Below are 25,647 nucleotides of genomic sequence, written 5' to 3'. Positions count from 1 at the left end.
TCCTGTGTCCCTTGGCTGAAGGCTCGACCAGTGCTCGACCAGGCTCGATCAGGCGAGATATTAGGTAGCATGGGGCCCAGCTGGGACTTCTAGGAAGCTTAGGGTGACGGCCGCTTCTGCCCCATCATCCAGAGGCCTGGCTATGGAGAGGCATGATGTGGCCTCCCTCCCTTCCTGCCTCTTGTAGGCACTTCTCCCCCGTGAGCACTTCCCGCTCCAAGTGTCCCCTTGTCTCCCAGGGTGCACTCTTCCTCTAGAGCCCACATATGCAGATGAGGCCCATCCACTTGCCTCCCCTAGCTGTAGGGGGCCTTGCGCGTCCACTGGAGAGAAAACGGGGAGACGCTGGAGGTGCTTTGCCAGGGACACGAGTGGCCCTTTCTGGCTGCATCCACCCACCCGAGGCGGCGAGCTGCTGCCCTGGCTTCAGTCTCCTGCTGCTCCAAGTTAGTTTGGCGACAACGTGTCCGCCTCTGACGGGGCTCTGCATTGGAGCGAGGGCTGCTGTCTGCCCCTGTGCCTTTTTCACGCGCCGTGTTTGTTAAAATTAAAAGCGGAATGGAGGAAAAATGTAGTTCAAGACGGGGAAGACGAACGCCGCCTATCGGGCACAGAGTAGCAAAATGCCTACAGCACCTGGTATTCCCAGGCGGTCTCCCATCCAAGTACTAACCAGGCCCGACCCTGCTTAGCTTCCGAGATCGGACGAGATCGGGCGCATTCAGGGTGGTATGGCCGTAGGTGAAGAGTGCGCCGATTCCGAGCCTCTTGTGCTGTGTCGGCTCCTCCGACGTCCACTGCCCTCTTGCAAGGCTGAACGCTGTCCTCTGCAGTGTGCTTCTGCCCTTCTTTTTGCCTCAAGCTCAGGAGCCACAGCTGCCAGCTTGGAAAAGCAACGAGCGGCTCCATGCACCCACTTTTGAAATACCCACTTGCCTACTCATGTTTGCAAAGAAAGTGTCTGTAAATTCAGGCCAAGCCACACTTGCACTCACTCACCCAAGCATCCGTTCCTTACAAAACTTTAAAAAAAAACTCGGAAAGAAAGATGGAAATAAACACACACACAATTTTCCTGCTGGGGTCTCCTCGACTCTTTGGAAGGCAGAGGGCGATGTTGGTTGAGGCCTTACCTTCTCGGGCTGGCGGCCTACAAGTCCAGGAAAGAAGCAGGCCCAGTAACAGCAGCTGAGGCCCCCAGCCCAGCCCAGCCCAGCCCAGGCAGGCATCAGCTTAAGGCTGACTCTCTACCCCACTGCTGCCCCAAATTGGTTTGGCAAAAGTTTGCAAAGAAGATGCCTGTAAATTTAACTCACGCCACACTAGCACTCACCCAGGCGTCGGTTCCTTACAAAAATAGAAAGCACCTCTAAAAAAGAAGAAATAAACACACACACAATTTTCCTGCTGGGGTCTCCTCGACTCTTTGAAAGGCAGAGGGCGATGTTGGTTGAGGCCCTTACCTTCTCCGGCTGGTGGCCTACAAGTCCAGGAAAGAAGCATGCCCAGTAACAGCAGCTGAGGCCCCCAGACCAGCCCAGCCCAGCCCAGGCAGCCATCAGCTGAAGGCTGACTCTCTACCCCAGTGCTGGTCCAAGTTGGTTTGGCAAAAGTTTGCAAAGAAGATGCCTGTAAATGTAACTCACGCCACACTAGCACTCACCCAGGCGTCGGTTCCTTACAAAAATAGAAAGCACCTCTAAAAAAAGAAGAAATAAACACACACACAATTTTCCTGCTGCGGTCTCCTCGACTCTTTGGAAGGCAGAGGGCGATGTTGGTTGAAGCCCTTACCTTCTCTGGCTGGCGGCCTACAAGACCAGGAAAGAAGCAGGCCCAGTAACAGCAGCTGAGGCCCCCAGCCCAGCCACGCCTAGGCAGGCATCAGCGGAAGGCTGACTCTCTACCCCAGTGCTGCTCCAAGTTGGTTTGGCAAAAGTTTGCAAAGAAGCTGCCCGTAAATTCACCTCAAGCCACACTAGCACTCACCCAGTCGTCAGTTCCTTACAAAAATAGAAAGAATCTCTAAAAAAGAAGAAATAAACACACACACAATTTTCCTGCTTCTATTCCCTCGACTCTTTGGAAGGCAGAGGGCGATGTTGGTTGAGGCCTTACCTTCTCGGGCTGGCGGCCTACAAGTCCAGGAAAGAAGCAGGCCCAGTAACAGCAGCTGAGGCCCCCAGCCCAGCCCAGCCCAGGCAGGCATCAGCTTAAGGCTGACTCTCTACCCCACTGCTGCCCCAAATTGGTTTGGCAAAAGTTTGCAAAGAAGATGCCTGTAAATTTAACTCACGCCACACTAGCACTCACCCAGGCGTCGGTTCCTTACAAAAATAGAAAGCACCTCTAAAAAAGAAGAAATAAACACACACACAATTTTCCTGCTGCGGTCTCCTCGACTCTTTGGAAGGCAGAGGGCGATGTTGGTTGAAGCCCTTACCTTCTCTGGCTGGCGGCCTACAAGACCAGGAAAGAAGCAGGCCCAGTAACAGCAGCTGAGGCCCCCAGCCCAGCCACGCCTAGGCAGGCATCAGCGGAAGGCTGACTCTCTACCCCAGTGCTGCTCCAAGTTGGTTTGGCAAAAGTTTGCAAAGAAGCTGCCCGTAAATTCACCTCAAGCCACACTAGCACTCACCCAGTCGTCAGTTCCTTACAAAAATAGAAAGAATCTCTAAAAAAGAAGAAATAAACACACACACAATTTTCCTGCTTCTATCCCCTCGACTCTTTGGAAGGCAGAGGGCGATGTTGGTTGAGGCCTTACCTTCTCGGGCTGGCGGCCTACAAGTCCAGGAAAGAAGCAGGCCCAGTAACAGCAGCTGAGGCCCCCAGCCCAGCCCAGCCCAGGCAGGCATCAGCTTAAGGCTGACTCTCTACCCCACTGCTGCCCCAAATTGGTTTGGCAAAAGTTTGCAAAGAAGATGCCTGTAAATTTAACTCACGCCACACTAGCACTCACCCAGGCGTCGGTTCCTTACAAAAATAGAAAGCACCTCTAAAAAAGAAGAAATAAACACACACACAATTTTCCTGCTGGGGTCTCCTCGACTCTTTGAAAGGCAGAGGGCGATGTTGGTTGAGGCCCTTACCTTCTCCGGCTGGTGGCCTACAAGTCCAGGAAAGAAGCATGCCCAGTAACAGCAGCTGAGGCCCCCAGACCAGCCCAGCCCAGCCCAGGCAGCCATCAGCTGAAGGCTGACTCTCTACCCCAGTGCTGGTCCAAGTTGGTTTGGCAAAATTTTGCAAAGAAGATGCCTGTAAATGTAACTCACGCCACACTAGCACTCACCCAGGCGTCGGTTCCTTACAAAAATAGAAAGCACCTCTAAAAAAAGAAGAAATAAACACACACACAATTTTCCTGCTTCTATTCCCTCGACTCTTTGGAAGGCAGAGGGCGATGTTGGTTGAGGCCTTACCTTCTCGGGCTGGCGGCCTACAAGTCCAGGAAAGAAGCAGGCCCAGTAACAGCAGCTGAGGCCCCCAGCCCAGCCCAGCCCAGGCAGCCATCAGCTGAAGGCTGACTCTCTACCCCAGTGCTGGTCCAAGTTGGTTTGGCAAAATTTTGCAAAGAAGATGCCTGTAAATGTAACTCACGCCACACTAGCACTCACCCAGGCGTCGGTTCCTTACAAAAATAGAAAGCACCTCTAAAAAAAGAAGAAATAAACACACACACAATTTTCCTGCTGCGGTCTCCTCGACTCTTTGGAAGGCAGAGGGCGATGTTGGTTGAAGCCCTTACCTTCTCTGGCTGGCGGCCTACAAGACCAGGAAAGAAGCAGGCCCAGTAACAGCAGCTGAGGCCCCCAGCCCAGCCACGCCTAGGCAGGCATCAGCGGAAGGCTGACTCTCTACCCCAGTGCTGCTCCAAGTTGGTTTGGCAAAAGTTTGCAAAGAAGCTGCCCGTAAATTCACCTCAAGCCACACTAGCACTCACCCAGGCGTCAGTTCCTTACAAAAATAGAAAGAATCTCTAAAAAAGAAGAAATAAACACACACACAATTTTCCTGCTTCTATTCCCTCGACTCTTTGGAAGGCAGAGGGCGATGTTGGTTGAGGCCTTACCTTCTCGGGCTGGCGGCCTACAAGTCCAGGAAAGAAGCAGGCCCAGTAACAGCAGCTGAGGCCCCCAGCCCAGCCCAGCCCAGGCAGCCATCAGCTGAAGGCTGACTCTCTACCCCAGTGCTGGTCCAAGTTGGTTTGGCAAAATTTTGCAAAGAAGATGCCTGTAAATGTAACTCACGCCACACTAGCACTCACCCAGGCGTCGGTTCCTTACAAAAATAGAAAGCACCTCTAAAAAAAGAAGAAATAAACACACACACAATTTTCCTGCTGCGGTCTCCTCGACTCTTTGGAAGGCAGAGGGCGATGTTGGTTGAAGCCCTTACCTTCTCTGGCTGGCGGCCTACAAGACCAGGAAAGAAGCAGGCCCAGTAACAGCAGCTGAGGCCCCCAGCCCAGCCACGCCTAGGCAGGCATCAGCGGAAGGCTGACTCTCTACCCCAGTGCTGCTCCAAGTTGGTTTGGCAAAAGTTTGCAAAGAAGCTGCCCGTAAATTCACCTCAAGCCACACTAGCACTCACCCAGGCGTCAGTTCCTTACAAAAATAGAAAGAATCTCTAAAAAAGAAGAAATAAACACACACACAATTTTCCTGCTTCTATCCCCTCGACTCCTTGGAAGGCGGAGGGCAACCTTCGCCGCTGGTGGCCTTCACATGCAGGAAAGAAGCACACCCAGGAACAGCAGCTGAGGCTCCCAGCCCAGGCAGGCTTCAGCTGAAGGCCGACTTGGGAAGCACTGAGGCCAGACCCTGGGCTCCTGGGTCCCTCGGTTGAAGGCTCGAGGCCAGACCCCTTGGCTCCTGTGTCCCTTGGCTGAAGGCTCGACCAGTGCTCGACCAGGCTCGATCAGGCGAGATATTAGGTAGCATGGGGCCCAGCTGGGACTTCTAGGAAGCTTAGGGTGACGGCCGCTTCTGCCCCATCATCCAGAGGCCTGGCTATGGAGAGGCATGATGTGGCCTCCCTCCCTTCCTGCCTCTTGTAGGCACTTCTCCCCCGTGAGCACTTCCCGCTCCAAGTGTCCCCTTGTCTCCCAGGGTGCACTCTTCCTCTAGAGCCCACATATGCAGATGAGGCCCATCCACTTGCCTCCCCTAGCTGTAGGGGGCCTTGCGCGTCCACTGGAGAGAAAACGGGGAGACGCTGGAGGTGCTTTGCCAGGGACACGAGTGGCCCTTTCTGGCTGCATCCACCCACCCGAGGCGGCGAGCTGCTGCCCTGGCTTCAGTCTCCTGCTGCTCCAAGTTAGTTTGGCGACAACGTGTCCGCCTCTGACGGGGCTCTGCATTGGAGCGAGGGCTGCTGTCTGCCCCTGTGCCTTTTTCACGCGCCGTGTTTGTTAAAATTAAAAGCGGAATGGAGGAAAAATGTAGTTCAAGACGGGGAAGACGAACGCCGCCTATCGGGCACAGAGTAGCAAAATGCCTACAGCACCTGGTATTCCCAGGCGGTCTCCCATCCAAGTACTAACCAGGCCCGACCCTGCTTAGCTTCCGAGATCGGACGAGATCGGGCGCATTCAGGGTGGTATGGCCGTAGGTGAAGAGTGCGCCGATTCCGAGCCTCTTGTGCTGTGTCGGCTCCTCCGACGTCCACTGCCCTCTTGCAAGGCTGAACGCTGTCCTCTGCAGTGTGCTTCTGCCCTTCTTTTTGCCTCAAGCTCAGGAGCCACAGCTGCCAGCTTGGAAAAGCAACGAGCGGCTCCATGCACCCACTTTTGAAATACCCACTTGCCTACTCATGTTTGCAAAGAAAGTGTCTGTAAATTCAGGCCAAGCCACACTTGCACTCACTCACCCAAGCATCCGTTCCTTACAAAACTTTAAAAAAAAACTCGGAAAGAAAGATGGAAATAAACACACACACAATTTTCCTGCTGGGGTCTCCTCGACTCTTTGGAAGGCAGAGGGCGATGTTGGTTGAGGCCTTACCTTCTCGGGCTGGCGGCCTACAAGTCCAGGAAAGAAGCAGGCCCAGTAACAGCAGCTGAGGCCCCCAGCCCAGCCCAGCCCAGCCCAGGCAGGCATCAGCTTAAGGCTGACTCTCTACCCCACTGCTGCCCCAAATTGGTTTGGCAAAAGTTTGCAAAGAAGATGCCTGTAAATTTAACTCACGCCACACTAGCACTCACCCAGGCGTCGGTTCCTTACAAAAATAGAAAGCACCTCTAAAAAAGAAGAAATAAACACACACACAATTTTCCTGCTGGGGTCTCCTCGACTCTTTGAAAGGCAGAGGGCGATGTTGGTTGAGGCCCTTACCTTCTCCGGCTGGTGGCCTACAAGTCCAGGAAAGAAGCATGCCCAGTAACAGCAGCTGAGGCCCCCAGACCAGCCCAGCCCAGCCCAGGCAGCCATCAGCTGAAGGCTGACTCTCTACCCCAGTGCTGGTCCAAGTTGGTTTGGCAAAAGTTTGCAAAGAAGATGCCTGTAAATGTAACTCACGCCACACTAGCACTCACCCAGGCGTCGGTTCCTTACAAAAATAGAAAGCACCTCTAAAAAAAGAAGAAATAAACACACACACAATTTTCCTGCTGCGGTCTCCTCGACTCTTTGGAAGGCAGAGGGCGATGTTGGTTGAAGCCCTTACCTTCTCTGGCTGGCGGCCTACAAGACCAGGAAAGAAGCAGGCCCAGTAACAGCAGCTGAGGCCCCCAGCCCAGCCACGCCTAGGCAGGCATCAGCGGAAGGCTGACTCTCTACCCCAGTGCTGCTCCAAGTTGGTTTGGCAAAAGTTTGCAAAGAAGCTGCCCGTAAATTCACCTCAAGCCACACTAGCACTCACCCAGTCGTCAGTTCCTTACAAAAATAGAAAGAATCTCTAAAAAAGAAGAAATAAACACACACACAATTTTCCTGCTTCTATTCCCTCGACTCTTTGGAAGGCAGAGGGCGATGTTGGTTGAGGCCTTACCTTCTCGGGCTGGCGGCCTACAAGTCCAGGAAAGAAGCAGGCCCAGTAACAGCAGCTGAGGCCCCCAGCCCAGCCCAGCCCAGGCAGGCATCAGCTTAAGGCTGACTCTCTACCCCACTGCTGCCCCAAATTGGTTTGGCAAAAGTTTGCAAAGAAGATGCCTGTAAATTTAACTCACGCCACACTAGCACTCACCCAGGCGTCGGTTCCTTACAAAAATAGAAAGCACCTCTAAAAAAGAAGAAATAAACACACACACAATTTTCCTGCTGCGGTCTCCTCGACTCTTTGGAAGGCAGAGGGCGATGTTGGTTGAAGCCCTTACCTTCTCTGGCTGGCGGCCTACAAGACCAGGAAAGAAGCAGGCCCAGTAACAGCAGCTGAGGCCCCCAGCCCAGCCACGCCTAGGCAGGCATCAGCGGAAGGCTGACTCTCTACCCCAGTGCTGCTCCAAGTTGGTTTGGCAAAAGTTTGCAAAGAAGCTGCCCGTAAATTCACCTCAAGCCACACTAGCACTCACCCAGTCGTCAGTTCCTTACAAAAATAGAAAGAATCTCTAAAAAAGAAGAAATAAACACACACACAATTTTCCTGCTTCTATCCCCTCGACTCTTTGGAAGGCAGAGGGCGATGTTGGTTGAGGCCTTACCTTCTCGGGCTGGCGGCCTACAAGTCCAGGAAAGAAGCAGGCCCAGTAACAGCAGCTGAGGCCCCCAGCCCAGCCCAGCCCAGGCAGGCATCAGCTTAAGGCTGACTCTCTACCCCACTGCTGCCCCAAATTGGTTTGGCAAAAGTTTGCAAAGAAGATGCCTGTAAATTTAACTCACGCCACACTAGCACTCACCCAGGCGTCGGTTCCTTACAAAAATAGAAAAGCACCTCTAAAAAAGAAGAAATAAACACACACACAATTTTCCTGCTGGGGTCTCCTCGACTCTTTGAAAGGCAGAGGGCGATGTTGGTTGAGGCCCTTACCTTCTCCGGCTGGTGGCCTACAAGTCCAGGAAAGAAGCATGCCCAGTAACAGCAGCTGAGGCCCCCAGACCAGCCCAGCCCAGCCCAGGCAGCCATCAGCTGAAGGCTGACTCTCTACCCCAGTGCTGGTCCAAGTTGGTTTGGCAAAATTTTGCAAAGAAGATGCCTGTAAATGTAACTCACGCCACACTAGCACTCACCCAGGCGTCGGTTCCTTACAAAAATAGAAAGCACCTCTAAAAAAAGAAGAAATAAACACACACACAATTTTCCTGCTTCTATTCCCTCGACTCTTTGGAAGGCAGAGGGCGATGTTGGTTGAGGCCTTACCTTCTCGGGCTGGCGGCCTACAAGTCCAGGAAAGAAGCAGGCCCAGTAACAGCAGCTGAGGCCCCCAGCCCAGCCCAGCCCAGGCAGCCATCAGCTGAAGGCTGACCTCTACCCCAGTGCTGGTCCAAGTTGGTTTGGCAAAATTTTGCAAAGAAGATGCCTGTAAATGTAACTCACGCCACACTAGCACTCACCCAGGCGTCGGTTCCTTACAAAAATAGAAAGCACCTCTAAAAAAAGAAGAAATAAACACACACACAATTTTCCTGCTGCGGTCTCCTCGACTCTTTGGAAGGCAGAGGGCGATGTTGGTTGAAGCCCTTACCTTCTCTGGCTGGCGGCCTACAAGACCAGGAAAGAAGCAGGCCCAGTAACAGCAGCTGAGGCCCCCAGCCCAGCCACGCCTAGGCAGGCATCAGCGGAAGGCTGACTCTCTACCCCAGTGCTGCTCCAAGTTGGTTTGGCAAAAGTTTGCAAAGAAGCTGCCCGTAAATTCACCTCAAGCCACACTAGCACTCACCCAGGCGTCAGTTCCTTACAAAAATAGAAAGAATCTCTAAAAAAGAAGAAATAAACACACACACAATTTTCCTGCTTCTATTCCCTCGACTCTTTGGAAGGCAGAGGGCGATGTTGGTTGAGGCCTTACCTTCTCGGGCTGGCGGCCTACAAGTCCAGGAAAGAAGCAGGCCCAGTAACAGCAGCTGAGGCCCCCAGCCCAGCCCAGCCCAGGCAGCCATCAGCTGAAGGCTGACTCTCTACCCCAGTGCTGGTCCAAGTTGGTTTGGCAAAATTTTGCAAAGAAGATGCCTGTAAATGTAACTCACGCCACACTAGCACTCACCCAGGCGTCGGTTCCTTACAAAAATAGAAAGCACCTCTAAAAAAAGAAGAAATAAACACACACACAATTTTCCTGCTGCGGTCTCCTCGACTCTTTGGAAGGCAGAGGGCGATGTTGGTTGAAGCCCTTACCTTCTCTGGCTGGCGGCCTACAAGACCAGGAAAGAAGCAGGCCCAGTAACAGCAGCTGAGGCCCCCAGCCCAGCCACGCCTAGGCAGGCATCAGCGGAAGGCTGACTCTCTACCCCAGTGCTGCTCCAAGTTGGTTTGGCAAAAGTTTGCAAAGAAGCTGCCCGTAAATTCACCTCAAGCCACACTAGCACTCACCCAGGCGTCAGTTCCTTACAAAAATAGAAAGAATCTCTAAAAAAGAAGAAATAAACACACACACAATTTTCCTGCTTCTATCCCCTCGACTCCTTGGAAGGCGGAGGGCAACCTTCGCCGCTGGTGGCCTTCACATGCAGGAAAGAAGCACACCCAGGAACAGCAGCTGAGGCTCCCAGCCCAGGCAGGCTTCAGCTGAAGGCCGACTTGGGAAGCACTGAGGCCAGACCCTGGGCTCCTGGGTCCCTCGGTTGAAGGCTCGAGGCCAGACCCCTTGGCTCCTGTGTCCCTTGGCTGAAGGCTCGACCAGTGCTCGACCAGGCTCGATCAGGCGAGATATTAGGTAGCATGGGGCCCAGCTGGGACTTCTAGGAAGCTTAGGGTGACGGCCGCTTCTGCCCCATCATCCAGAGGCCTGGCTATGGAGAGGCATGATGTGGCCTCCCTCCCTTCCTGCCTCTTGTAGGCACTTCTCCCCCGTGAGCACTTCCCGCTCCAAGTGTCCCCTTGTCTCCCAGGGTGCACTCTTCCTCTAGAGCCCACATATGCAGATGAGGCCCATCCACTTGCCTCCCCTAGCTGTAGGGGGCCTTGCGCGTCCACTGGAGAGAAAACGGGGAGACGCTGGAGGTGCTTTGCCAGGGACACGAGTGGCCCTTTCTGGCTGCATCCACCCACCCGAGGCGGCGAGCTGCTGCCCTGGCTTCAGTCTCCTGCTGCTCCAAGTTAGTTTGGCGACAACGTGTCCGCCTCTGACGGGGCTCTGCATTGGAGCGAGGGCTGCTGTCTGCCCCTGTGCCTTTTTCACGCGCCGTGTTTGTTAAAATTAAAAGCGGAATGGAGGAAAAATGTAGTTCAAGACGGGGAAGACGAACGCCGCCTATCGGGCACAGAGTAGCAAAATGCCTACAGCACCTGGTATTCCCAGGCGGTCTCCCATCCAAGTACTAACCAGGCCCGACCCTGCTTAGCTTCCGAGATCGGACGAGATCGGGCGCATTCAGGGTGGTATGGCCGTAGGTGAAGAGTGCGCCGATTCCGAGCCTCTTGTGCTGTGTCGGCTCCTCCGACGTCCACTGCCCTCTTGCAAGGCTGAACGCTGTCCTCTGCAGTGTGCTTCTGCCCTTCTTTTTGCCTCAAGCTCAGGAGCCACAGCTGCCAGCTTGGAAAAGCAACGAGCGGCTCCATGCACCCACTTTTGAAATACCCACTTGCCTACTCATGTTTGCAAAGAAAGTGTCTGTAAATTCAGGCCAAGCCACACTTGCACTCACTCACCCAAGCATCCGTTCCTTACAAAACTTTAAAAAAAAACTCGGAAAGAAAGATGGAAATAAACACACACACAATTTTCCTGCTGGGGTCTCCTCGACTCTTTGGAAGGCAGAGGGCGATGTTGGTTGAGGCCTTACCTTCTCGGGCTGGCGGCCTACAAGTCCAGGAAAGAAGCAGGCCCAGTAACAGCAGCTGAGGCCCCCAGCCCAGCCCAGCCCAGCCCAGGCAGGCATCAGCTTAAGGCTGACTCTCTACCCCACTGCTGCCCCAAATTGGTTTGGCAAAAGTTTGCAAAGAAGATGCCTGTAAATTTAACTCACGCCACACTAGCACTCACCCAGGCGTCGGTTCCTTACAAAAATAGAAAGCACCTCTAAAAAAGAAGAAATAAACACACACACAATTTTCCTGCTGGGGTCTCCTCGACTCTTTGAAAGGCAGAGGGCGATGTTGGTTGAGGCCCTTACCTTCTCCGGCTGGTGGCCTACAAGTCCAGGAAAGAAGCATGCCCAGTAACAGCAGCTGAGGCCCCCAGACCAGCCCAGCCCAGCCCAGGCAGCCATCAGCTGAAGGCTGACTCTCTACCCCAGTGCTGGTCCAAGTTGGTTTGGCAAAAGTTTGCAAAGAAGATGCCTGTAAATGTAACTCACGCCACACTAGCACTCACCCAGGCGTCGGTTCCTTACAAAAATAGAAAGCACCTCTAAAAAAAGAAGAAATAAACACACACACAATTTTCCTGCTGCGGTCTCCTCGACTCTTTGGAAGGCAGAGGGCGATGTTGGTTGAAGCCCTTACCTTCTCTGGCTGGCGGCCTACAAGACCAGGAAAGAAGCAGGCCCAGTAACAGCAGCTGAGGCCCCCAGCCCAGCCACGCCTAGGCAGGCATCAGCGGAAGGCTGACTCTCTACCCCAGTGCTGCTCCAAGTTGGTTTGGCAAAAGTTTGCAAAGAAGCTGCCCGTAAATTCACCTCAAGCCACACTAGCACTCACCCAGTCGTCAGTTCCTTACAAAAATAGAAAGAATCTCTAAAAAAGAAGAAATAAACACACACACAATTTTCCTGCTTCTATTCCCTCGACTCTTTGGAAGGCAGAGGGCGATGTTGGTTGAGGCCTTACCTTCTCGGGCTGGCGGCCTACAAGTCCAGGAAAGAAGCAGGCCCAGTAACAGCAGCTGAGGCCCCCAGCCCAGCCCAGCCCAGGCAGGCATCAGCTTAAGGCTGACTCTCTACCCCACTGCTGCCCCAAATTGGTTTGGCAAAAGTTTGCAAAGAAGATGCCTGTAAATTTAACTCACGCCACACTAGCACTCACCCAGGCGTCGGTTCCTTACAAAAATAGAAAGCACCTCTAAAAAAGAAGAAATAAACACACACACAATTTTCCTGCTGCGGTCTCCTCGACTCTTTGGAAGGCAGAGGGCGATGTTGGTTGAAGCCCTTACCTTCTCTGGCTGGCGGCCTACAAGACCAGGAAAGAAGCAGGCCCAGTAACAGCAGCTGAGGCCCCCAGCCCAGCCACGCCTAGGCAGGCATCAGCGGAAGGCTGACTCTCTACCCCAGTGCTGCTCCAAGTTGGTTTGGCAAAAGTTTGCAAAGAAGCTGCCCGTAAATTCACCTCAAGCCACACTAGCACTCACCCAGTCGTCAGTTCCTTACAAAAATAGAAAGAATCTCTAAAAAAGAAGAAATAAACACACACACAATTTTCCTGCTTCTATCCCCTCGACTCTTTGGAAGGCAGAGGGCGATGTTGGTTGAGGCCTTACCTTCTCGGGCTGGCGGCCTACAAGTCCAGGAAAGAAGCAGGCCCAGTAACAGCAGCTGAGGCCCCCAGCCCAGCCCAGCCCAGGCAGGCATCAGCTTAAGGCTGACTCTCTACCCCACTGCTGCCCCAAATTGGTTTGGCAAAAGTTTGCAAAGAAGATGCCTGTAAATTTAACTCACGCCACACTAGCACTCACCCAGGCGTCGGTTCCTTACAAAAATAGAAAGCACCTCTAAAAAAGAAGAAATAAACACACACACAATTTTCCTGCTGGGGTCTCCTCGACTCTTTGAAAGGCAGAGGGCGATGTTGGTTGAGGCCCTTACCTTCTCCGGCTGGTGGCCTACAAGTCCAGGAAAGAAGCATGCCCAGTAACAGCAGCTGAGGCCCCCAGACCAGCCCAGCCCAGCCCAGGCAGCCATCAGCTGAAGGCTGACTCTCTACCCCAGTGCTGGTCCAAGTTGGTTTGGCAAAATTTTGCAAAGAAGATGCCTGTAAATGTAACTCACGCCACACTAGCACTCACCCAGGCGTCGGTTCCTTACAAAAATAGAAAGCACCTCTAAAAAAAGAAGAAATAAACACACACACAATTTTCCTGCTTCTATTCCCTCGACTCTTTGGAAGGCAGAGGGCGATGTTGGTTGAGGCCTTACCTTCTCGGGCTGGCGGCCTACAAGTCCAGGAAAGAAGCAGGCCCAGTAACAGCAGCTGAGGCCCCCAGCCCAGCCCAGCCCAGGCAGCCATCAGCTGAAGGCTGACTCTCTACCCCAGTGCTGGTCCAAGTTGGTTTGGCAAAATTTTGCAAAGAAGATGCCTGTAAATGTAACTCACGCCACACTAGCACTCACCCAGGCGTCGGTTCCTTACAAAAATAGAAAGCACCTCTAAAAAAAGAAGAAATAAACACACACACAATTTTCCTGCTGCGGTGTCCTCGACTCTTTGGAAGGCAGAGGGCGATGTTGGTTGAAGCCCTTACCTTCTCTGGCTGGCGGCCTACAAGACCAGGAAAGAAGCAGGCCCAGTAACAGCAGCTGAGGCCCCCAGCCCAGCCACGCCTAGGCAGGCATCAGCGGAAGGCTGACTCTCTACCCCAGTGCTGCTCCAAGTTGGTTTGGCAAAAGTTTGCAAAGAAGCTGCCCGTAAATTCACCTCAAGCCACACTAGCACTCACCCAGGCGTCAGTTCCTTACAAAAATAGAAAGAATCTCTAAAAAAGAAGAAATAAACACACACACAATTTTCCTGCTTCTATTCCCTCGACTCTTTGGAAGGCAGAGGGCGATGTTGGTTGAGGCCTTACCTTCTCGGGCTGGCGGCCTACAAGTCCAGGAAAGAAGCAGGCCCAGTAACAGCAGCTGAGGCCCCCAGCCCAGCCCAGCCCAGGCAGCCATCAGCTGAAGGCTGACTCTCTACCCCAGTGCTGGTCCAAGTTGGTTTGGCAAAATTTTGCAAAGAAGATGCCTGTAAATGTAACTCACGCCACACTAGCACTCACCCAGGCGTCGGTTCCTTACAAAAATAGAAAGCACCTCTAAAAAAAGAAGAAATAAACACACACACAATTTTCCTGCTGCGGTCTCCTCGACTCTTTGGAAGGCAGAGGGCGATGTTGGTTGAAGCCCTTACCTTCTCTGGCTGGCGGCCTACAAGACCAGGAAAGAAGCAGGCCCAGTAACAGCAGCTGAGGCCCCCAGCCCAGCCACGCCTAGGCAGGCATCAGCGGAAGGCTGACTCTCTACCCCAGTGCTGCTCCAAGTTGGTTTGGCAAAAGTTTGCAAAGAAGCTGCCCGTAAATTCACCTCAAGCCACACTAGCACTCACCCAGGCGTCAGTTCCTTACAAAAATAGAAAGAATCTCTAAAAAAGAAGAAATAAACACACACACAATTTTCCTGCTTCTATCCCCTCGACTCCTTGGAAGGCGGAGGGCAACCTTCGCCGCTGGTGGCCTTCACATGCAGGAAAGAAGCACACCCAGGAACAGCAGCTGAGGCTCCCAGCCCAGGCAGGCTTCAGCTGAAGGCCGACTTGGGAAGCACTGAGGCCAGACCCTGGGCTCCTGGGTCCCTCGGTTGAAGGCTCGAGGCCAGACCCCTTGGCTCCTGTGTCCCTTGGCTGAAGGCTCGACCAGGCTCGATCAGGCGAGATATTAGGTAGCATGGGGCCCAGCTGGGACTTCTAGGAAGCTTAGGGTGACGGCCGCTTCTGCCCCATCATCCAGAGGCCTGGCTATGGAGAGGCATGATGTGGCCTCCCTCCCTTCCTGCCTCTTGTAGGCACTTCTCCCCCGTGAGCACTTCCCGCTCCAAGTGTCCCCTTGTCTCCCAGGGTGCACTCTTCCTCTAGAGCCCACATATGCAGATGAGGCCCATCCACTTGCCTCCCCTAGCTGTAGGGGGCCTTGCGCGTCCACTGGAGAGAAAACGGGGAGACGCTGGAGGTGCTTTGCCAGGGACACGAGTGGCCCTTTCTGGCTGCATCCACCCACCCGAGGCGGCGAGCTGCTGCCCTGGCTTCAGTCTCCTGCTGCTCCAAGTTAGTTTGGCGACAACGTGTCCGCCTCTGACGGGGCTCTGCATTGGAGCGAGGGCTGCTGTCTGCCCCTGTGCCTTTTTCACGCGCCGTGTTTGTTAAAATTAAAAGCGGAATGGAGGAAAAATGTAGTTCAAGACGGGGAAGACGAACGCCGCCTATCGGGCACAGAGTAGCAAAATGCCTACAGCACCTGGTATTCCCAGGCGGTCTCCCATCCAAGTACTAACCAGGCCCGACCCTGCTTAGCTTCCGAGATCGGACGAGATCGGGCGCATTCAGGGTGGTATGGCCGTAGGTGAAGAGTGCGCCGATTCCGAGCCTCTTGTGCTGTGTCGGCTCCTCCGACGTCCACTGCCCTCTTGCAAGGCTGAACGCTGTCCTCTGCAGTGTGCTTCTGCCCTTCTTTTTGCCTCAAGCTCAGGAGCCACAGCTGCCAGCTTGGAAAAGCAACGAGCGGCTCCATGCACCCACTTTTGAAATACCCACTTGCCTACTCATGTTTGCAAAGAAAGTGTCTGTAAATTCAGGCCAAGCCACACTTGCACTCACTCACCCAAGCATCCGTTCCTTACAAAACTTTAAAAAAAAACTCGGAAAGAAAGATGGAAATAAACACACACACAATTTTCCTGCTGGGGTCTCCTCGACTCTTTGGAAGGCAGAGGGCGATGTTGGTTGAGGCCTTACCTTCTCGGGCTGGCGGCCTACAAGTCCAGGAAAGAAGCAGGCCCAGTAACAGCAGCTGAGGCCCCCAGCCCAGCCCAGCCCAGCCCAGGCAGGCATCAGCTTAAGGCTGACTCTCTACCCCACTGCTGCCCCAAATTGGTTTGGCAAAAGTTTGCAAAGAAGATGCCTGTAAATTTAACTCACGCCACACTAGCACTCACCCAGGCGTCGGTTCCTTACAAAAATAGAAAGCACCTCTAAAAAAGAAGAAATAAACACACACACAATTTTCCTGCTGCGGTCTCCTCGACTCTTTGGAAGGCAGAGGGCGATGTTGGTTGAAGCCCTTACCTTCTCTGGCTGGCGGCCTACAAGACCAGGAAAGAAGCAGGCCCAGTAACAGCAGCTGAGGCCCCCAGCCCAGCCACGCCTAGGCAGGCATCAGCGGAAGGCTGACTCTCTACCCCAGTGCTGCTCCAAGTTGGTTTGGCAAAAGTTTGCAAAGAAGCTGCCCGTAAATTCACCTCAAGCCACACTAGCACTCACCCAGTCGTCAGTTCCTTACAAAAATAGAAAGAATCTCTAAAAAAGAAGAAATAAACACACACACAATTTTCCTGCTTCTATTCCCTCGACTCTTTGGAAGGCAGAGGGCGATGTTGGTTGAGGCCTTACCTTCTCGGGCTGGCGGCCTACAAGTCCAGGAAAGAAGCAGGCCCAGTAACAGCAGCTGAGGCCCCCAGCCCAGCCCAGCCCAGGCAGGCATCAGCTTAAGGCTGACTCTCTACCCCACTGCTGCCCCAAATTGGTTTGGCAAAAGTTTGCAAAGAAGATGCCTGTAAATTTAACTCACGCCACACTAGCACTCACCCAGGCGTCGGTTCCTTACAAAAATAGAAAGCACCTCTAAAAAAGAAGAAATAAACACACACACAATTTTCCTGCTGCGGTCTCCTCGACTCTTTGGAAGGCAGAGGGCGATGTTGGTTGAAGCCCTTACCTTCTCTGGCTGGCGGCCTACAAGACCAGGAAAGAAGCAGGCCCAGTAACAGCAGCTGAGGCCCCCAGCCCAGCCACGCCTAGGCAGGCATCAGCGGAAGGCTGACTCTCTACCCCAGTGCTGCTCCAAGTTGGTTTGGCAAAAGTTTGCAAAGAAGCTGCCCGTAAATTCACCTCAAGCCACACTAGCACTCACCCAGTCGTCAGTTCCTTACAAAAATAGAAAGAATCTCTAAAAAAGAAGAAATAAACACACACACAATTTTCCTGCTTCTATTCCCTCGACTCTTTGGAAGGCAGAGGGCGATGTTGGTTGAGGCCTTACCTTCTCGGGCTGGCGGCCTACAAGTCCAGGAAAGAAGCAGGCCCAGTAACAGCAGCTGAGGCCCCCAGCCCAGCCCAGCCCAGGCAGCCATCAGCTGAAGGCTGACTCTCTACCCCAGTGCTGGTCCAAGTTGGTTTGGCAAAATTTTGCAAAGAAGATGCCTGTAAATGTAACTCACGCCACACTAGCACTCACCCAGGCGTCGGTTCCTTACAAAAATAGAAAGCACCTCTAAAAAAAGAAGAAATAAACACACACACAATTTTCCTGCTGCGGTCTCCTCGACTCTTTGGAAGGCAGAGGGCGATGTTGGTTGAAGCCCTTACCTTCTCTGGCTGGCGGCCTACAAGACCAGGAAAGAAGCAGGCCCAGTAACAGCAGCTGAGGCCCCCAGCCCAGCCACGCCTAGGCAGGCATCAGCGGAAGGCTGACTCTCTACCCCAGTGCTGCTCCAAGTTGGTTTGGCAAAAGTTTGCAAAGAAGCTGCCCGTAAATTCACCTCAAGCCACACTAGCACTCACCCAGGCGTCAGTTCCTTACAAAAATAGAAAGAATCTCTAAAAAAGAAGAAATAAACACACACACAATTTTCCTGCTTCTATCCCCTCGACTCCTTGGAAGGCGGAGGGCAACCTTCGCCGCTGGTGGCCTTCACATGCAGGAAAGAAGCACACCCAGGAACAGCAGCTGAGGCTCCCAGCCCAGGCAGGCTTCAGCTGAAGGCCGACTTGGGAAGCACTGAGGCCAGACCCTGGGCTCCTGGGTCCCTCGGTTGAAGGCTCGAGGCCAGACCCCTTGGCTCCTGTGTCCCTTGGCTGAAGGCTCGACCAGTGCTCGACCAGGCTCGATCAGGCGAGATATTAGGTAGCATGGGGCCCAGCTGGGACTTCTAGGAAGCTTAGGGTGACGGCCGCTTCTGCCCCATCATCCAGAGGCCTGGCTATGGAGAGGCATGATGTGGCCTCCCTCCCTTCCTGCCTCTTGTAGGCACTTCTCCCCCGTGAGCACTTCCCGCTCCAAGTGTCCCCTTGTCTCCCAGGGTGCACTCTTCCTCTAGAGCCCACATATGCAGATGAGGCCCATCCACTTGCCTCCCCTAGCTGTAGGGGGCCTTGCGCGTCCACTGGAGAGAAAACGGGGAGACGCTGGAGGTGCTTTGCCAGGGACACGAGTGGCCCTTTCTGGCTGCATCCACCCACCCGAGGCGGCGAGCTGCTGCCCTGGCTTCAGTCTCCTGCTGCTCCAAGTTAGTTTGGCGACAACGTGTCCGCCTCTGACGGGGCTCTGCATTGGAGCGAGGGCTGCTGTCTGCCCCTGTGCCTTTTTCACGCGCCGTGTTTGTTAAAATTAAAAGCGGAATGGAGGAAAAATGTAGTTCAAGACGGGGAAGACGAACGCCGCCTATCGGGCACAGAGTAGCAAAATGCCTACAGCACCTGGTATTCCCAGGCGGTCTCCCATCCAAGTACTAACCAGGCCCGACCCTGCTTAGCTTCCGAGATCGGACGAGATCGGGCGCATTCAGGGTGGTATGGCCGTAGGTGAAGAGTGCGCCGATTCCGAGCCTCTTGTGCTGTGTCGGCTCCTCCGACGTCCACTGCCCTCTTGCAAGGCTGAACGCTGTCCTCTGCAGTGTGCTTCTGCCCTTCTTTTTGCCTCAAGCTCAGGAGCCACAGCTGCCAGCTTGGAAAAGCAACGAGCGGCTCCATGCACCCACTTTTGAAATACCCACTTGCCTACTCATGTTTGCAAAGAAAGTGTCTGTAAATTCAGGCCAAGCCACACTTGCACTCACTCACCCAAGCATCCGTTCCTTACAAAACTTTAAAAAAAAACTCGGAAAGAAAGATGGAAATAAACACACACACAATTTTCCTGCTGGGGTCTCCTCGACTCTTTGGAAGGCAGAGGGCGATGTTGGTTGAGGCCTTACCTTCTCGGGCTGGCGGCCTACAAGTCCAGGAAAGAAGCAGGCCCAGTAACAGCAGCTGAGGCCCCCAGCCCAGCCCAGCCCAGCCCAGGCAGGCATCAGCTTAAGGCTGACTCTCTACCCCACTGCTGCCCCAAATTGGTTTGGCAAAAGTTTGCAAAGAAGATGCCTGTAAATTTAACTCACGCCACACTAGCACTCACCCAGGCGTCGGTTCCTTACAAAAATAGAAAGCACCTCTAAAAAAGAAGAAATAAACACACACACAATTTTCCTGCTGGGGTCTCCTCGACTCTTTGAAAGGCAGAGGGCGATGTTGGTTGAGGCCCTTACCTTCTCCGGCTGGTGGCCTACAAGTCCAGGAAAGAAGCATGCCCAGTAACAGCAGCTGAGGCCCCCAGACCAGCCCAGCCCAGCCCAGGCAGCCATCAGCTGAAGGCTGACTCTCTACCCCAGTGCTGGTCCAAGTTGGTTTGGCAAAAGTTTGCAAAGAAGATGCCTGTAAATGTAACTCACGCCACACTAGCACTCACCCAGGCGTCGGTTCCTTACAAAAATAGAAAGCACCTCTAAAAAAAGAAGAAATAAACACACACACAATTTTCCTGCTGCGGTCTCCTCGACTCTTTGGAAGGCAGAGGGCGATGTTGGTTGAAGCCCTTACCTTCTCTGGCTGGCGGCCTACAAGACCAGGAAAGAAGCAGGCCCAGTAACAGCAGCTGAGGCCCCCAGCCCAGCCACGCCTAGGCAGGCATCAGCGGAAGGCTGACTCTCTACCCCAGTGCTGCTCCAAGTTGGTTTGGCAAAAGTTTGCAAAGAAGCTGCCCGTAAATTCACCTCAAGCCACACTAGCACTCACCCAGTCGTCAGTTCCTTACAAAAATAGAAAGAATCTCTAAAAAAGAAGAAATAAACACACACACAATTTTCCTGCTTCTATTCCCTCGACTCTTTGGAAGGCAGAGGGCGATGTTGGTTGAGGCCTTACCTTCTCGGGCTGGCGGCCTACAAGTCCAGGAAAGAAGCAGGCCCAGTAACAGCAGCTGAGGCCCCCAGCCCAGCCCAGCCCAGGCAGGCATCAGCTTAAGGCTGACTCTCTACCCCACTGCTGCCCCAAATTGGTTTGGCAAAAGTTTGCAAAGAAGATGCCTGTAAATTTAACTCACGCCACACTAGCACTCACCCAGGCGTCGGTTCCTTACAAAAATAGAAAGCACCTCTAAAAAAGAAGAAATAAACACACACACAATTTTCCTGCTGCGGTCTCCTCGACTCTTTGGAAGGCAGAGGGCGATGTTGGTTGAAGCCCTTACCTTCTCTGGCTGGCGGCCTACAAGACCAGGAAAGAAGCAGGCCCAGTAACAGCAGCTGAGGCCCCCAGCCCAGCCACGCCTAGGCAGGCATCAGCGGAAGGCTGACTCTCTACCCCAGTGCTGCTCCAAGTTGGTTTGGCAAAAGTTTGCAAAGAAGCTGCCCGTAAATTCACCTCAAGCCACACTAGCACTCACCCAGTCGTCAGTTCCTTACAAAAATAGAAAGAATCTCTAAAAAAGAAGAAATAAACACACACACAATTTTCCTGCTTCTATCCCCTCGACTCTTTGGAAGGCAGAGGGCGATGTTGGTTGAGGCCTTACCTTCTCGGGCTGGCGGCCTACAAGTCCAGGAAAGAAGCAGGCCCAGTAACAGCAGCTGAGGCCCCCAGCCCAGCCCAGCCCAGGCAGGCATCAGCTTAAGGCTGACTCTCTACCCCACTGCTGCCCCAAATTGGTTTGGCAAAAGTTTGCAAAGAAGATGCCTGTAAATTTAACTCACGCCACACTAGCACTCACCCAGGCGTCGGTTCCTTACAAAAATAGAAAGCACCTCTAAAAAAGAAGAAATAAACACACACACAATTTTCCTGCTGGGGTCTCCTCGACTCTTTGAAAGGCAGAGGGCGATGTTGGTTGAGGCCCTTACCTTCTCCGGCTGGTGGCCTACAAGTCCAGGAAAGAAGCATGCCCAGTAACAGCAGCTGAGGCCCCCAGACCAGCCCAGCCCAGCCCAGGCAGCCATCAGCTGAAGGCTGACTCTCTACCCCAGTGCTGGTCCAAGTTGGTTTGGCAAAATTTTGCAAAGAAGATGCCTGTAAATGTAACTCACGCCACACTAGCACTCACCCAGGCGTCGGTTCCTTACAAAAATAGAAAGCACCTCTAAAAAAAGAAGAAATAAACACACACACAATTTTCCTGCTTCTATTCCCTCGACTCTTTGGAAGGCAGAGGGCGATGTTGGTTGAGGCCTTACCTTCTCGGGCTGGCGGCCTACAAGTCCAGGAAAGAAGCAGGCCCAGTAACAGCAGCTGAGGCCCCCAGCCCAGCCCAGCCCAGGCAGCCATCAGCTGAAGGCTGACTCTCTACCCCAGTGCTGGTCCAAGTTGGTTTGGCAAAATTTTGCAAAGAAGATGCCTGTAAATGTAACTCACGCCACACTAGCACTCACCCAGGCGTCGGTTCCTTACAAAAATAGAAAGCACCTCTAAAAAAAGAAGAAATAAACACACACACAATTTTCCTGCTGCGGTCTCCTCGACTCTTTGGAAGGCAGAGGGCGATGTTGGTTGAAGCCCTTACCTTCTCTGGCTGGCGGCCTACAAGACCAGGAAAGAAGCAGGCCCAGTAACAGCAGCTGAGGCCCCCAGCCCAGCCACGCCTAGGCAGGCATCAGCGGAAGGCTGACTCTCTACCCCAGTGCTGCTCCAAGTTGGTTTGGCAAAAGTTTGCAAAGAAGCTGCCCGTAAATTCACCTCAAGCCACACTAGCACTCACCCAGGCGTCAGTTCCTTACAAAAATAGAAAGAATCTCTAAAAAAGAAGAAATAAACACACACACAATTTTCCTGCTTCTATTCCCTCGACTCTTTGGAAGGCAGAGGGCGATGTTGGTTGAGGCCTTACCTTCTCGGGCTGGCGGCCTACAAGTCCAGGAAAGAAGCAGGCCCAGTAACAGCAGCTGAGGCCCCCAGCCCAGCCCAGCCCAGGCAGCCATCAGCTGAAGGCTGACTCTCTACCCCAGTGCTGGTCCAAGTTGGTTTGGCAAAATTTTGCAAAGAAGATGCCTGTAAATGTAACTCACGCCACACTAGCACTCACCCAGGCGTCGGTTCCTTACAAAAATAGAAAGCACCTCTAAAAAAAGAAGAAATAAACACACACACAATTTTCCTGCTGCGGTCTCCTCGACTCTTTGGAAGGCAGAGGGCGATGTTGGTTGAAGCCCTTACCTTCTCTGGCTGGCGGCCTACAAGACCAGGAAAGAAGCAGGCCCAGTAACAGCAGCTGAGGCCCCCAGCCCAGCCACGCCTAGGCAGGCATCAGCGGAAGGCTGACTCTCTACCCCAGTGCTGCTCCAAGTTGGTTTGGCAAAAGTTTGCAAAGAAGCTGCCCGTAAATTCACCTCAAGCCACACTAGCACTCACCCAGGCGTCAGTTCCTTACAAAAATAGAAAGAATCTCTAAAAAAGAAGAAATAAACACACACACAATTTTCCTGCTTCTATCCCCTCGACTCCTTGGAAGGCGGAGGGCAACCTTCGCCGCTGGTGGCCTTCACATGCAGGAAAGAAGCACACCCAGGAACAGCAGCTGAGGCTCCCAGCCCAGGCAGGCTTCAGCTGAAGGCCGACTTGGGAAGCACTGAGGCCAGACCCTGGGCTCCTGGGTCCCTCGGTTGAAGGCTCGAGGCCAGACCCCTTGGCTCCTGTGTCCCTTGGCTGAAGGCTCGACCAGTGCTCGACCAGGCTCGATCAGGCGAGATATTAGGTAGCATGGGGCCCAGCTGGGACTTCTAGGAAGCTTAGGGTGACGGCCGCTTCTGCCCCATCATCCAGAGGCCTGGCTATGGAGAGGCATGATGTGGCCTCCCTCCCTTCCTGCCTCTTGTAGGCACTTCTCCCCCGTGAGCACTTCCCGCTCCAAGTGTCCCCTTGTCTCCCAGGGTGCACTCTTCCTCTAGAGCCCACATATGCAGATGAGGCCCATCCACTTGCCTCCCCTAGCTGTAGGGGGCCTTGCGCGTCCACTGGAGAGAAAACGGGGAGACGCTGGAGGTGCTTTGCCAGGGACACGAGTGGCCCTTTCTGGCTGCATCCACCCACCCGAGGCGGCGAGCTGCTGCCCTGGCTTCAGTCTCCTGCTGCTCCAAGTTAGTTTGGCGACAACGTGTCCGCCTCTGACGGGGCTCTGCATTGGAGCGAGGGCTGCTGTCTGCCCCTGTGCCTTTTTCACGCGCCGTGTTTGTTAAAATTAAAAGCGGAATGGAGGAAAAATGTAGTTCAAGACGGGGAAGACGAACGCCGCCTATCGGGCACAGAGTAGCAAAATGCCTACAGCACCTGGTATTCCCAGGCGGTCTCCCATCCAAGTACTAACCAGGCCCGACCCTGCTTAGCTTCCGAGATCGGACGAGATCGGGCGCATTCAGGGTGGTATGGCCGTAGGTGAAGAGTGCGCCGATTCCGAGCCTCTTGTGCTGTGTCGGCTCCTCCGACGTCCACTGCCCTCTTGCAAGGCTGAACGCTGTCCTCTGCAGTGTGCTTCTGCCCTTCTTTTTGCCTCAAGCTCAGGAGCCACAGCTGCCAGCTTGGAAAAGCAACGAGCGGCTCCATGCACCCACTTTTGAAATACCCACTTGCCTACTCATGTTTGCAAAGAAAGTGTCTGTAAATTCAGGCCAAGCCACACTTGCACTCACTCACCCAAGCATCCGTTCCTTACAAAACTTTAAAAAAAAACTCGGAAAGAAAGATGGAAATAAACACACACACAATTTTCCTGCTGGGGTCTCCTCGACTCTTTGGAAGGCAGAGGGCGATGTTGGTTGAGGCCTTACCTTCTCGGGCTGGCGGCCTACAAGTCCAGGAAAGAAGCAGGCCCAGTAACAGCAGCTGAGGCCCCCAGCCCAGCCCAGCCCAGCCCAGGCAGGCATCAGCTTAAGGCTGACTCTCTACCCCACTGCTGCCCCAAATTGGTTTGGCAAAAGTTTGCAAAGAAGATGCCTGTAAATTTAACTCACGCCACACTAGCACTCACCCAGGCGTCGGTTCCTTACAAAAATAGAAAGCACCTCTAAAAAAGAAGAAATAAACACACACACAATTTTCCTGCTGGGGTCTCCTCGACTCTTTGAAAGGCAGAGGGCGATGTTGGTTGAGGCCCTTACCTTCTCCGGCTGGTGGCCTACAAGTCCAGGAAAGAAGCATGCCCAGTAACAGCAGCTGAGGCCCCCAGACCAGCCCAGCCCAGCCCAGGCAGCCATCAGCTGAAGGCTGACTCTCTACCCCAGTGCTGGTCCAAGTTGGTTTGGCAAAAGTTTGCAAAGAAGATGCCTGTAAATGTAACTCACGCCACACTAGCACTCACCCAGGCGTCGGTTCCTTACAAAAATAGAAAGCACCTCTAAAAAAAGAAGAAATAAACACACACACAATTTTCCTGCTGCGGTCTCCTCGACTCTTTGGAAGGCAGAGGGCGATGTTGGTTGAAGCCCTTACCTTCTCTGGCTGGCGGCCTACAAGACCAGGAAAGAAGCAGGCCCAGTAACAGCAGCTGAGGCCCCCAGCCCAGCCACGCCTAGGCAGGCATCAGCGGAAGGCTGACTCTCTACCCCAGTGCTGCTCCAAGTTGGTTTGGCAAAAGTTTGCAAAGAAGCTGCCCGTAAATTCACCTCAAGCCACACTAGCACTCACCCAGTCGTCAGTTCCTTACAAAAATAGAAAGAATCTCTAAAAAAGAAGAAATAAACACACACACAATTTTCCTGCTTCTATTCCCTCGACTCTTTGGAAGGCAGAGGGCGATGTTGGTTGAGGCCTTACCTTCTCGGGCTGGCGGCCTACAAGTCCAGGAAAGAAGCAGGCCCAGTAACAGCAGCTGAGGCCCCCAGCCCAGCCCAGCCCAGCCCAGGCAGGCATCAGCTTAAGGCTGACTCTCTACCCCACTGCTGCCCCAAATTGGTTTGGCAAAAGTTTGCAAAGAAGATGCCTGTAAATTTAACTCACGCCACACTAGCACTCACCCAGGCGTCGGTTCCTTACAAAAATAGAAAGCACCTCTAAAAAAGAAGAAATAAACACACACACAATTTTCCTGCTGGGGTCTCCTCGACTCTTTGAAAGGCAGAGGGCGATGTTGGTTGAGGCCCTTACCTTCTCCGGCTGGTGGCCTACAAGTCCAGGAAAGAAGCATGCCCAGTAACAGCAGCTGAGGCCCCCAGACCAGCCCAGCCCAGCCCAGGCAGCCATCAGCTGAAGGCTGACTCTCTACCCCAGTGCTGGTCCAAGTTGGTTTGGCAAAAGTTTGCAAAGAAGATGCCTGTAAATGTAACTCACGCCACACTAGCACTCACCCAGGCGTCGGTTCCTTACAAAAATAGAAAGCACCTCTAAAAAAAGAAGAAATAAACACACACACAATTTTCCTGCTGCGGTCTCCTCGACTCTTTGGAAGGCAGAGGGCGATGTTGGTTGAAGCCCTTACCTTCTCTGGCTGGCGGCCTACAAGACCAGGAAAGAAGCAGGCCCAGTAACAGCAGCTGAGGCCCCCAGCCCAGCCACGCCTAGGCAGGCATCAGCGGAAGGCTGACTCTCTACCCCAGTGCTGCTCCAAGTTGGTTTGGCAAAAGTTTGCAAAGA

The 25,647-nt window shown here is 53.4% G+C and overlaps 6 non-coding genes across 6 annotated transcripts; all 6 read right to left on the bottom strand.

The window, feature by feature from the left end:
- Positions 1-624: 624 nt before the first annotated feature.
- On the bottom strand, positions 625-743 carry LOC138558939 (5S ribosomal RNA). The gene has a single exon (XR_011299057.1). It is a non-coding gene; the product is annotated as a 5S ribosomal RNA (ribosomal RNA).
- A 4,753-nt stretch (positions 744-5,496) lies between these two features.
- Positions 5,497-5,615, bottom strand: LOC138558938 (5S ribosomal RNA). Its single transcript, XR_011299056.1, has one exon. It is a non-coding gene; the product is annotated as a 5S ribosomal RNA (ribosomal RNA).
- Positions 5,616-10,368: 4,753 nt separating this feature from the next.
- LOC138558936 (5S ribosomal RNA) lies at positions 10,369-10,487 on the bottom strand. The gene has a single exon (XR_011299054.1). It is a non-coding gene; the product is annotated as a 5S ribosomal RNA (ribosomal RNA).
- Positions 10,488-15,229: 4,742 nt separating this feature from the next.
- LOC138558935 (5S ribosomal RNA) lies at positions 15,230-15,348 on the bottom strand. The gene has a single exon (XR_011299053.1). It is a non-coding gene; the product is annotated as a 5S ribosomal RNA (ribosomal RNA).
- A 3,117-nt stretch (positions 15,349-18,465) lies between these two features.
- Positions 18,466-18,584, bottom strand: LOC138558934 (5S ribosomal RNA). The gene has a single exon (XR_011299052.1). It is a non-coding gene; the product is annotated as a 5S ribosomal RNA (ribosomal RNA).
- A 4,753-nt stretch (positions 18,585-23,337) lies between these two features.
- On the bottom strand, positions 23,338-23,456 carry LOC138558933 (5S ribosomal RNA). Its single transcript, XR_011299051.1, has one exon. It is a non-coding gene; the product is annotated as a 5S ribosomal RNA (ribosomal RNA).
- Positions 23,457-25,647: the final 2,191 nt, after the last annotated feature.

Source organism: Ambystoma mexicanum, unplaced genomic scaffold, assembly GCF_040938575.1.
Source record: "Ambystoma mexicanum isolate Mex_15411 unplaced genomic scaffold, UKY_AmexF1_1 Mex_scaf34, whole genome shotgun sequence".
NCBI lineage: Eukaryota > Metazoa > Chordata > Amphibia > Caudata > Ambystomatidae > Ambystoma > Ambystoma mexicanum.
This window is presented reverse-complemented; position numbering and strand designations above follow the sequence as displayed.